Consider the following 13,967-nt stretch of genomic DNA (forward strand, 5'->3'; position numbering starts at 1 on the left):
TTTTAAGATTCTCTCTCCTTCTCTCTCTGCCCCTCATCCCCGCTTCTGCTTTCTCTCTCTCAAAACAAATTTTCCCCGTATATATGTATATCAAAGCATTACATTGTTAACTTAAAATAAATTACAGTTTTGTCAATTTTAATACCCCAATAAAGTGGGTGGGGCTAAACGCTCGTGCTTCTGTGGTATTTGAACATTTAATGGAACAATGAACGTTCAGCAAGAAACCACTAAATGTCAGCAGTTTATTTTAATTAAAACCCTCAAGAAGCCTCTCTCAGATCCTTATCTACTTAACATAAGCAAAGTAATAGTGTTCCTAACCCTTAATAAACAATTTATGCAAACTGCTGAACCCAAGGGCATTCTAACTATCTTGTCGTTCCTTGGGAACAGGAGGCTATACAGGAAACTAACCAACCAGGTCCCAACCATTTACAAATGCACAGAGTTGGCAGGAAACATCAGTTCCTGGATTTGTCTTTATTTTTTTTATAAAAATTTGGGCATTTTCCTATTCCTGTTTTTTTGGCTGCCCTTCGTATTCCAGGATACTTCAACCATAATTGATATTGGTTATATGACCACACCCAAATTTCTTTTAGTTCTCCGGGTTATGTTTTGGCAAATACAATTAAGTTACAAATCCTATGAACTGTTAAAGATGTATTGGCAAAAAACAAACAAACAAACAAACAAACTTTTTTTTTTTCAGGCATTCCGAAGAATGTCCTGCAAACAAAATGTAGTGGTCTGAATAGTGTCCTCCCTCAGATTCACATTTACCTGAAGGTAACCTCATTTGGGAATAAAGTCTTAGCAGGTGTAATTAGTTAAAGGTTAGGTTATAGCGGACCAAGGTGGGTGCTCAATCCAATGACTGGTGTCCTTCTAAGAAGAGAAGAGGACACAAGACACACACAGAGGGGAAGGTCATGTGATGATGGAGTGAAAGACTGGAGGGAAGGGGCTATAGCCCAAGGAACACCAGGGTTTGCTGGAGCCATCAGAAGCTAGGAGAAGAGGAAGGATTCTTCCTTACAGCCTTCCAGGGGAGCGTGGCCCAGCTTGATTTAGACCGCCAGCCTCCGGAACTATGACAAAATATATCTCTATTGTTTTAAGTCACCAAGTTTGTGACAATTTGTTCTGACAGTCCTAGGAAACAAATACCTACAATCTTCTGTGAAATAAAGACTATCTTCAACACTGCTCACTTATTCATTTGTGCATTTACTCAACTGTTATTTTGTGTACCTTCGTATGGGGGGGTGCATTGACCTAGTGCTCGGGAACGTGTGGATTGCAGAGCAAGAGTTTGGGGAGCAGAGGGAGAGGGACAACCAGTTTCCAGGCTGAGTATGGAGCTGGAGACAGGGCTCAAGTCCACGACCCTGAGACCATGACCTGAGCCAAAATCAAGAGTCAGGCGCTTAACCAACTGAACCACCTAGGCGCCCTGTCATTTGTAAGCATCTATATACTCCTAGTAACTTATTACTTCAATTGCTACCCTTGCAGTCCAGTTATCAGGAAATCTCCTATTTACACATGCCAAAGAAGAGTTCCTTGAGGATGATTCTTGGGTTACCAGCATGAGAATCACTTGAAGCCAGTCCTAAAGATGCAGGCTTCAGGGCCCTGCCCCAAGCTGTAGAATCAGAAACTTAGGTCAGGAGGGCACCTCTCCCCCATACTAGTTCAACTAAATAGCTTTTATCTTTCCTCATAGCAAGAAATCTGGAGGTAGGTAGAGTAGGGTGGAATAGCAGCTTCACGATGCCTTCAGGGACCAGAGATCCTTCTGGCTTTCTCATTTGTCTTCATTCTCACGCTCTTCAAAACGTCTGCTCCATCTGTGAGCACTGAGCCCCGCTGTAGGAAGAAGAAAGGGAGAAAGTCAAAGGCCGCAGTGCTGAGTCTGCCACCTTTAGGATGCTTCCTTACATGCTCCACCCACCAGATTTCTCACTTATTTCTCATAAACTGTTTTTTCTTCCTGAGTTTCTTCAATCACATTGGGTGACTTAAACAAAATTGGGTGATTTTGCCATCTGATACAGAGTGTTCAGTGTATGTAGAGGAAATACTTAAGACAGTTATATTAAGAAGATGGGAAGGCAAAGGGACCTAAATGGAATATGAATTTAAAATAATTTCTAACTGCATCAGAAACAAAATACTTAAGGGATCAATATACTGGAAAATGTATAAGAACTACACACTGAAAACTATAAGACATTGCTGAGAGAAATTAAAGACCTAGAAATATTGGGAGATGCTCATGAATTAGAAGGTGCAATATTGCTAAAATGCCAGTTCTTCCCAACTTTTTCTTTAGGTTCTGTGTAATCCCAGTCAAAATCCCAGTGGGCTCTTTGGTCAAAATTGACAGATTGGTCCTAAAATTCATACGTAAATGCAGAGTACTTAGAATAGCCAAGGCAATATTGGACTTGATTGGACACTTACTGTAGTGCTACAGAATAAAGACAGTTTGAAATTGATATAAGGATGGGGAAAAGGATTATGAGACTGAATTAAGAGTCCAGAAATTAGTCCAGAAATATACAGGCACATATAAAGCTAGCTGATTTTTTGATAAAGTCACCAAGGATGTTCAGTGGGCAGCGGAAAGACTTTTCAATAAGCAATGCTTCAACAACTGGACGATCATGTGGGAAATAAATGAACCCTGATCTCTACCTCATGTATACAGAAAAAAATTACTTAAAATGGATCATCAATCTAAACATAAAAGCTAAAGTTATGAAGTTTCTAGAAGAAAGCATAACAATTATCTTTGTAACTTGGCATAGACAAAGATTTCTTGGAACACAGAAAACACTAACCATAGAAGAAAAAACCTATTGGCTAACTGAACATAATATTAAAAAAATAATAATTTTTAAAAGAAAAAAAAAAGAAGAGACCTGGTAAATTAGACACCCAAAATAAAAATTTTCTGCTTATCAAAAAAAAAAAAAAAAAAACAGATGGGAAGAAAATATTCACAATGCCACATAAAGTTCTCTAGCAAATCAAAAATAAAAAGACAAAATGCCCTACCACTCAGAAAACTGGCACACACATAAAGAGACATATCACACACATATACAAAGATGTTTAAATGGCAATAAACACATATAAAAGTGCTCAGTATAACTTTCTTTTTCTTTTTTTTAATATTTTATTTATTTATTTGACAGAGAGAGATCACAGTAGACAGAGAGGCAGGCAGAGAGAGAGAGAGAGAGAGGGAAGCAGGCTCCCTGCTGAGCAGAGAGCCCCATGTGGGACTCGATCCCAGGACCCTGAGATCATGACCTGAGCCGAAGGCAGCAGCTTAACCCACTGAGCCACCCAGGTGCCCCTCAGTATAACTTTCAACATGCAAATGCAAATTGAAATCACAATGAGACACCAATACACACCTACTATATAGCTAAATGAAAAATACCGACAATGCCAAACATTAACAAGGATATGAAACAAAATCCTCATACGTTGTTGGTGCAAATGTAAAATGGTATAATCTCTCTGGAAAACTGGCAGCTTCTTATAAAGTTAAACAGGTATCTATCCTATGCTTAATACAACCACTTTTATGTGTTTATTCAAGAGAAATTAAATCACATTTCCACAAAAACTTAGTACGAGATTGTTCATAGCTACTTTATTTATAATTCCAAAATCTGGAAACCATCCAAATGTCCATCAACAATAGAATGGATAAACAAACTGTGGTATATTTATACAATGACATACTGCCCCAAAACAAAAAGAACTACTGACGCACATACAGCAACATGGACAAATACTGAAGAACAGTATGCTGACTGAAAATGCCAGACAAATAACAGTATCCATTCACGATTCTGCTTATGAGGCACTAGAACAGGCAGACCTGATTTATGCTGATAGAAGTCTGAACACCAATTGCCTGGCGTGGGGTAGAATTTGGTTAGGAGTGGGTGTGAGGAAACTTCCTGAGGTGACTGAAATGTTCTGTAGTTTACAGGGGCATGGGTAGGTTGGGTGGCATGCCTTCACGGAATCTCCCTGAACTTACACTGAGGTACAGTGCTTTTCACTGTATGTAAATCTTTCCTGAAAAAAACGCCTTGAATCCTGATGACTCTGCCTTTAAAACAAATATAAGGATGACCTGAGGATCTTTTGCCTTTTCCTTCAATGTGTTACGGAAGTCCGTGATTCAGTCACGGTAACTGTTGTCAAGGAAAAGCTTGCAACCATTCTAAACCATGTCGAGGGATGGTTAAAAATGAGTAAAGTGATGGATTTGCCATCACATGAATCTTATCTGTGGGAAACATGTTTTCTACGACTATGGAAGGCTATATTGTGAAGCTGGCATCTCAGGCACAAGGCATCTTACAGGGCTTGGGGAAACAAATCGTGAGTCACATAGTTTAAAATAATGATTAATAAGACTTTCTTAAAGGGCAATTTTCCACTCATGTGTCAAGCATGTGAAATTGCTCTGTACTCCACAGACATCCAGTCTATCCGTGCTTTCTGTGCTGTGACTAGGAAGTGTCTTTGATACTCATGAATGTTTGGCTAACACCCATCATCCTTTAGGCTCGAGTGGCTGCTGTCCAAGGTCTGGGCCACACTGCTGTGTGCCCTGGTTATCTTTAGTGTTTACGTTAAATCTCCAGATGCCAAATTTCTCATTCTGATGCTAGGTGCTTGCCAAGCCATCAGGTGTTTACTGATTGTAGAATGGAACTAATTCTTTCTTCATTGTGTAAACCCAGGATTAGTTTTCCTTCACTGGCCAGAGTCTCCTCTATGATGCTCCTCTATTCATACCTTGGATTTTCAATACCCAAACCTCTATTTCCAGATACAATGCCCTGCTAATCAGGCCCCACCCTATCTACCTAGCTTTATTTCTCAATACTTTAAAACATGGAAGCATGGAGTAGTGGAGAAATTCTAAGTCCAGGAGTCAAGAGAGCTGACTATAGCCCTGGACTTGTAATGGGCATAGCACCTCCCCTGTCACATGAGGAATTTTGATTCATAGGACCCCATTCCTGCTTTCACTCCCTGAGTTTTAATCAGAAAAATATCACTATATTCCCCAACATTTGTCTAAACATTCCCTTGACTGCATCTTTGTCTCATAAAATATTACCCATCTTTTCTGGTACAGCCAAAGTGGTCTTGGCTCTCTGGCTTTCCCTCTGTTAATCCATGCTTTATCTAACCATGTATGGCAGTGAACAGTACCACACATTGATCACTAATTCTATTTTTATTCTCATGGTATCTACCATCAACATGATATACAACATGATATCAATATGAAAATGTTGTACAAAATGTACAAAATATTTACTGGGTATGTGCTTTGGTGAGTGCTGTGAAGTGTGTAAACCTAGCGATTCACAGACCTGTACCCCTGGGGATAAAAAATACATGTTTATAAAAAAATAAAAAATTTAAAAAAATGTTTACTGGGTCCCTGCTATGTACACTGACATCATTACTGTGGGATCCATAAAATAGTACTCATTTTTAGTCAACTTGTAGTGTTTGTCCCAAGTTCTCCATGCCCCATCAAGGGTATGAGCTCCTTAAGCTAGTGACAGTGCCTTTTACAGGTATTTTTTGTGTCCCTTAGATAAAAATATAGCCTTACTATTTTTCAGGCTTTTCTCATTCCTTCAAGTACACTCCATCTCCCCTTTCTTCTTTCCATTTTCTCACAAGATTTTCCTGTGGGAATTCCCTCTACCTACCTTTTTTATTCCTTCCAGTTCTTTCCTCACCAGCCACCTGTCCTGCTCTCACTCCTTTGCACTTTGACCCTCACTCACCTGGTCCGGTGGACTTTGTGGGGCCACTATCTGTTACCAATGGCTTCTGAATGGGATAATAGTGCTTATATTATTTCCCCCACCAAGTGGTTATGGGTACAACTGAGACCTTGTCTCTTGGGCTATTAATTTGTTTGAGTCACAGAGCCCTTTGAGAATCATCTTCTTTTAAAAAAAGTGTTCAGAGGCTAACTGAACATAATGATAATAATAAAAAATTGTGCAGATAGTCTAGACTTAGCCTACCATTCAGAGGAGTCACTCCTGAACTTCAGAACTCCTTCCACAGATCCACTAGACATCCCACAGACCCTAGGTTATAAATGCCTACTGCACATGAAAATTCATTATAAATCAGAAAGACTAACTGTGGCAGAGACTATTATTAGTATTATTTTCTGGGAGCCAGAACAATGCAAACTAAAGTCTCTTAGTCCCCTTTCCTGCCATCAGAATACTACCCATAAGAATGCCCTATGCCTTCTCTCTCTCTGCTATGTCCCAATCCAGCTTCAGGATCTTGCTTGGGGAATTAGCAGTGGTATGAATCAGAGTTTTGCTTTGTAGGGAAACCTGGCCTAGTGACAATCCTTAAAGAGTCTTATCATATATTAAAATATATTTAATGATATTTAAAATAAAGTAGCAGCCTGGTTACTTTATTTATTATGGGATCAACTGGAGTTTATGCACCAGCTTGGAAACTTCACATATATGTAACATGATAGCTACTTATAAGGATACATTGTAATATGTCATGATTATTAACATATTTCTGTTACATTTCTTTTTACATAGTTATTTCTAAAGAAACCCATACATATTTCTATAGAAAACTATGTTAAGAAAAGGGAAACCTTTGTAATATAATCTGTTTGTAATTTGGGGGTTTCTTATCCTGCTTTTAAAGTTTTGATTACATGTCACTGAACTTTATATGTTCCAGATAATTTGAAATCCACAAATGGGAGGAATGAAAAACACATGATCCCTGCCCTCAAGGATTTTATAGAAAAGTAAGAATTTGATAAATACTTATTGATTTATAACGCACTAACCTTTGACACCTGGATAGCCCAGCTACTTAATATGTCACACTTCCTTGATATCAAATGGAAACCCAAAGGATAATGATTTCAAAGGTACCTAATTAACAACAAGGGACCATTTAAGATGCTGGCAGAATATGGGGTTCAGTAAGCACAATTTAATCATTAAGATGATAACATTTATTGTGTATCCTTTCTAGGAAAATACCTTATCACTTAATTTTTATCTTAATCACTGTATCAATTATAAATCATGTTTGAACTTATGTGTCTAAATGAAGGTTACTCAAGAGGAAGGGAGCAATGTTGCAAATAGAAACAGTAAATTATCTAGCCAAAGCTATTCAGAAAATACTAGTCAAAACTGGAACTAGGCGTCCAAACACACTGTCAATACTTAAATAGTTCAAGGTCAAAGTCAGATTAAGTAACTGGTGTTAGATATTTTTAGCAGCAGTTCCAATTAAGATTTAACAGCACTGGTTGGGTCTGGAAAGTGTCCTGATGTCACACACTGATTATCATCTTGAAATTCATTAGGAAATCTGTAATCATAAGGGCTTGGAGAGACGGGCAATGGAAAGAACATTTTGTTGGTTCTACTATGAGCCTGGTGTTCTGTAATCTTTACATAAATTATCTTATTTAATTCTCACAACCGCCCTGGGGTGTGGATTTCATATTCTCATTTTGTAGATGAAGAAGCAGAGTGGCAATAATTTGCTGTAGGTCATAATAGCTAGTAAGTGGCAGAACAGAAAAAAATTTTTAAATGCATAAAATAGACTGCAGGGGAAATTACCAAGGAAACCAGTTATGATAATTGAGAGTAAAATGTTGCAATACTTTCCTATTGTTGCTGTAACAAATTACTCTAAACAACAGCTTAAAACAACACAAATTTATTATCTTACAGGCCTGGAGGTCAGAAATCCAAAACAGGTCTTCTGGCATTAAAATCAAGGTGTTGACAGGGCCTCAGGCCTTCTGGAGGCTCTAGGGGAGAATCTGCTTCCTTATCTTTTTCAGCTTCTAGATGCTGTGCACAATTGTGGGCTTGTGACACCAGCCAGCAATCACATCATTGATTCTAGAATCACATCTCCTTTTCTCTGTCTCCCTTGACTCCTTTTTTCCCTTTGTGGGATGTTTGTGATTAGATTGGGCCTACCTTGGTAATCCAGGTTAATCTGACTATGCGTGGATCCTTAATCACACTGGCTCAGTTCTTTCTGCCACGTGAGGTAATATCCTAGGGATTCACATGTGGACATCTCGGGGAGTCATTTTTATGTCTACCACAATTACTTCTTAGTAAGCTTGCAGACCTGCTATTCTAAATGCTTAACATATAATCTTGGAACTTTATTTATTTATTTTATTTGAGAGAGAGAGAGAGCACACATGAGTGCTCATCAGTGGTTTTGGAGGGGGCAGAGGGAGAGGGAAAGAGAGAAGCTTAAGCAGGCTCCATGCCCAGCCCAGAGCTCACCTGGGGCTTCATCTCACGACCCTGAGATCAGACCTTGAGCTGAAATCAAGAGTTGGGCGCTTAACCAGACTGAGCCACCCAGGTGCCTGGAATTGGAATTTTGTAATGAAAGCGACCTTTTGGTTCACTTAGCCTAATCTTTTAAACAACAAGATAATTGATTTACTTGCATTTGTTCCTCCCTGATGACTGCCACACTGATGGTTTCTTTTTTTCTTTCTTTTTTTTTTTTATAAAAGACTGTCTATTTACTTAAATATTGTCAATATTACAAATCTGCATTGGAGATGCTCAGGATATTTGCTGGGGGTAGTAGGAGTGCTTCATCTGAGCTCTTATTAGACCTGGCTAATTTGTCCATTAGGAAAATGAGTGTGCAGTATGTGCCTACAGCCTAAGCCTAAGAGATGCAGGGTGAAGGAGACAGAGAATGTCCCTGCCATCGAGGAGCCTGTGCTCTTTTCCACTGAGCTTACCAGTTAAAGAAACCTATAGGATAAAGATAAGGGGAATGTAAGTATTTGCATAACCATTTGGATTTGCATCAAATAGCCAGGAACCCAAACATGCCAAAGATGTGAGCCACCGTGATGGTTGCTATAAGCTCAAAATAGATTCCTAATGTACTAACTACATGGCTGAAATTAGAAAATAAAATTTGCTATTTTTATAGTACACTTATAGTTTACAATATACACTTAGACTTAATTTTATTTTTCATTAATTCAGTACCTTATTCTGATAGTAATAGGAAGCCAGTGATGAGTTTTAAGGAAGTAAATGCGATACTTAAATTTGTGTTTTATGAAGGGCTATGGCTGCTGAATGGATCTGGTATTAGGAGACTGGTTAGGAGACTGTTGTATGCAGGGTAGGAGATGACCGTCTAGACCAGAGCAATGCCAGTGCAATGGACAGAAGTGGGCTTGAATGAGAGTTGCTTGGCTTTGGGACAACAGGAAACAGATCTGGAGAAATTGTAAACAAGATTGTCCAGGTTGTTGGCTTGATAATGGTAATAAGACTGGGTCGATGGTAATAAGACTATTCAATGAGTCAGAAAACACTGAAAGAGGATGAGAGAAAAAGGTGTCAACAGATGCTTTTTCTTTTTTTTAATATTTTAATTTTTAAAAAATTAGAATTTAAATTCCAGTTAACATATAGAGTAATACTAGTTTCAGGCATATTAATATAGTGATTTAACACTTCTGGACAGAAAAAAAAGAGACCTTTCTTTATCATCTCAACTACCTTGTAAGGTATATATTGCTTTGGAAGTTTTGAAAGGGAGGAAAGAAAAACGCAGAAACATTAATTTGCTCAAGGTCACACAAAGAGTAAATGGTAGGGCTATGACTGACACCAATCCCTGCTGTCCTTCTGCTTCTGCTGTCCTATCTCTTGGTTAACTTGATATCCATTGCCTGAATTTCTCTGTGGTGGAGAAGGGGGATTTCAGAGAAAGCAAGGGGCAGGGGCATCTGGGAGACCAGAGCTGGGGAGGGAATTTCTTACTCTGGGATTCAGAGGACCCTGAGGATTGTGCAGAGCACTGGGCTCAGTGAGAGGAATGGTTCAACACACTACGAAGGTCAAGACTGTTGGGTGGTAGGCATGCACCAAACTTGCAGTCAGAGACTGGAATCTGGAAACCAAAAAGAACAAGAACAAGGAAGATGTAATGTGAAGAGATGGGAATTGGTTCAGGGATGCTGCCCAAAGAGGCCAGAGCTCTCTGAACCTGTTTTTGCATCCAAGGAGAGGTCATCAAAGGTCATGAAAGGTCATGAGCTCCTGTATCACTCATGGGCCTCACTATCCCTTCAGTCATTCCAGCTGCTTAACCAGTGTGGGCTTGGGGAAGACATGTTCCCCAGCAATTTCTCACTGTGGGATGGTCATCAGACTTGTTCTGGGTGAAGACTATTCTATTTTGAATATTAGAGCCAATGAGAGCGTAGGAAAAACTGCAAATCCAGTGTTTTCCAAGATTTCAAAAAAGACAGCATTTCTAGAATAAGGGAGTAATTCATTATTTTGAGTATTTCTGACATCTCTGTTGTCAGGCACTGTGATAGGAGGGCGGATACAGCAGTGAGCAAGGTTAACAAAGTTCCTATTCCCACAGAGCTTATCTTTACCAGGGTGAAATACACTGTAAATAAATACACAATTAAATGAACAAGGTTATTTCAGAAAACAAAAATTGCTAAACAATAAAGTAATATAATTGAGAGTAAATGAGAGAAAGACAATACTATATAAGATGGTCAGAAAAGGTTTTTACAGGAAAAAGACAGTCATGGAAAGTTGCATTTGCAGAAGGAACAGAGGGGCAAAAGCCTTGAGACAGGGACAATATTGGTCTGTCCCAGGATCATAAAGGATGTTTGTGTGGCTAAAGTGTAGAACAAAGAGCAGCATGTAAGGAGATGAGGTTTCAGATATAAACGCACACCAGATAGGTCATATAAGGACCAGTAGATCTTGGTGAGGAGTTTAGATTCTATTCTAAGTGGAGAAGAAAGCCACAGGAGCAGGCAGAGAAGAGATTAAGCAAGAGAGTTACATTTGTGTTCTAAGATAACCATTTTGTTTGCTTTAAGGAGTATGGATTTGGATGAAGCTCGAGTAGAAATAGGGAAATTATTTATGCTGTTGTGGTTATATAGACCAGAAATGATGGGCATGCACTAAGATGGTGGCCATGGAGATGATGAGAAGTGGTCGGATTTGAGACCCATTTTGGGAGAGAGCCCAAAGATTGGCTGGTGGATTTAGATGTGAGAATAAAAGAGAGAAGATTAAAAGATCACTCCAAAGGGTTTTATTTTTAATCTTATTTAGATATAAGCCATACGTCAATAAAAGTCCATCCATTTAAAGCCTTCAATTCCATGGTTTTTAGTATAACTACAGAGTTGTGCAACCTTCACCACAATATAATTTTAGACCATTTTTATCACTCCAAAAACAGACCTCACACCAATTGGCAGTCGATTCCCCTCTCTCCCCAGCCCCACTGAAATAGGCTCCTAGGCTCATGGAACAAATCACCAAGCGCTTGGTAGTTTATAACAACAAAAATTTATTCCTTCTCCGTTTTGGAGGCCAGAAGTCTAAAATCAAGTTATTGGCAGGACTGTGTGAGTTCCAAAGGCTCCAGAGGAAAATATTTCTTTGCCTCTTTTGGCTTCTGGCAGCTCTAGGTGTTCCATGACGTGTGGCTGCTTCACTCTAATCTTGGTCTTTATCCTCACATGCTGTCCACTCTCTCCCATGTCCTCTCTTCCTTTCTGATATAAGGACACTTGTCATGGGATTTAGGGTCCACTTGGGAAGTCAGGGATGATCTCATTTCAAGATACTTTATTTAATAACAACTGCAAAGACCCTCTTTCCAAATAATGTTACATTTATAAACTCCTGAGGCCATCATTCAACCTAGTACACATGGATAATCACTACTAGTCTATTTTCCGCCTCTACAGATTTACCTGTGATACACATTTCACTTCTAGGATTTTGACCCAAGGATTTGGGTACATGCTGGTGCTGCTTATCTAGGGTCGCATCAAGAATAAATGGTAAAATCACATGTCCTTTGCTTATGTCACATTTGAGATGTGTATTGTATATCCAAGTGGAAATATCAAGTGAGCAGCTAGATGCATGAATTTGGACGTGTTAGTCTGGATATGGAGATCTGGGTGTCAGAGACATACTCACAGCATTTATAGTTGTGGGACTGACTGAGAACAGTAGACTGAAATGAGAAAGAGGACGGCTAGAAGTAGTGCCTGGAACACAGGGAGGTAATGCAGAAGAAACTTTAGGGAAGACTCAAAAGAAGGAAGCCAGTAAGTGGGTAAGAAAAACAGCAAATTCAGTGTTTTCCAAGATTTTTAAAAAGACAGCACTTATAGAATTGAGGGTGTCGTTTGCTATTTCACATAACTTTGAAATTTAGAAGAAAATTGGAACAGTTAAATAAACATTGGGTTTAGCAACATAGATCCTATTATTCATCAGATAAGAGCAATTTCAGCAGAGTGGGGGCAGGGATGAAGGACTAACTGAGTGCATTAAAGAGTAAATGGGAAATGAGGATGTGGAGATGAAAACCATGAATACCTCTTCCAGAAGTTCTGCCCTGACGTGAGACAGAAAAATGGGCTGTAGCTGTAGATGAATGTGTTCAAGTGAGAATTTGTTCTGTTTTAGAGGTGAAACATAATAAAAGATGATTTATGCTTGGGCTAAGTATCCCGAGAAAGAACTTAAAGATGCAAGAAAAATTTAGTTAATTAAAGATGTTAATTTTAGAAATGGTCTTCCTGAGCAGGCAATATCCACAAAATATGCCTGATATGAACAGGAAACTATTGTAGCATTATTTACAATAGTCAAAATATGGGAAGCAGCCCAAGTATCCATTGATAGATGAAGGGATAAGTGTGTGGTATATACGTGTGTGTGTGTGTATTTATGTACATATAATATATATTTATTAATATATTCACAGACAATGAAATATCATGCATCACTTAAAAAACTATGTGATTTTGCCATTTACAGCAACATGGTTGGACCTGGAGCATATAATGCTAAGTGAAATACAACAAAGAAAGAAAAATACCATAATATTTCACTTATATGTGGAATCTAAAAAACAAATGAATAAACAAACAGAAAACAGAATCAGACCTATGAATTCAAAGAACTGATGGTTTCCAGATGGCAAATGGACAATGGGAGATAAAAGCTTCCAGTTATGGAATGAATAAGTCACAGGAATAAGAAGGTACAGCATGGGGAATATACCAGTGGTAGTGAATAGTGTTGCATGGTAACAGAGGGTAGCTACACTTGTGGTGAGCACAGCATAATGCATGGAGTTGTTGAATCATTATGTTGTACACATGAAACTAATGTAACATTGTGTGTCAATTATACTTAAATAAAAAAAAAAAAAAGAAAAAGAAAAAGAAAGAGCAGGAACACTCCATCTGTTGTAAAGGGAGAGAAGCCCCAGTAGTGGGGACAGGTGAAGAAGGCTGTGATGTTTTCCAAATATATGTTGCTTCCCAGGAGCTGGTGTGGGTATCTGACCAATATTTGAGTTTAGCCGGAGTTAGTCTGCCAAACAAGAAGAATAGAGAGATAGGGGGCAAGCAAGTTCATAGTGTTTCCAAAGGAGTGATTATAATGTGAAGGGATTTAAACTGGATTCAAAAGGAAAGGAGAGCACCAGAGGATGGATGAATAATGAGAAAGTGGTGGAGTCAGTGATCGAGGTTGTGGTCGAGGTTGTGATAGGATCAAACTGCTGCAGTGATCTGAAGGGTAGAGAGTGATGACCGAGGGAAGAAGTGCTGTCATTGAATTTTAGGGTGTTGACTTATTTGTGGTGACAAGGCCAGGTATAACCACTAGAGTAAGTGGCTGAAAAGCAGACAAGCAAAGGATCACTGGAGAAAGAGGAGGTCATGAAACCAAGAGCCTAGGGTGTCCAGGACAGTGCTGCAGAGAGAAGGTTGTTAATAAACAGTTGCAAAGGAAGAAGACTGA

The 13,967-nt window shown here is 38.9% G+C and overlaps 1 long non-coding RNA gene across 1 annotated transcript in view; it reads right to left on the reverse strand.

Annotated features, from left to right (window-relative positions):
• Nucleotides 1–464: 464 nt before the first annotated feature.
• The window catches only part of LOC131826427 (uncharacterized), a 32,668-nt gene continuing 19,165 nt past the window's right edge, over nucleotides 465–13,967 (reverse strand). The window contains exon 3 of the long non-coding RNA XR_009351591.1: nucleotides 465–1,875. This is a non-coding gene — a long non-coding RNA (uncharacterized LOC131826427). The remainder of the gene's footprint in view (nucleotides 1,876–13,967) is intronic.

This window comes from Mustela lutreola, chromosome 3 (genome assembly GCF_030435805.1).
Source record: "Mustela lutreola isolate mMusLut2 chromosome 3, mMusLut2.pri, whole genome shotgun sequence".
Classification (NCBI taxonomy): Eukaryota; Metazoa; Chordata; class Mammalia; order Carnivora; family Mustelidae; genus Mustela; species Mustela lutreola.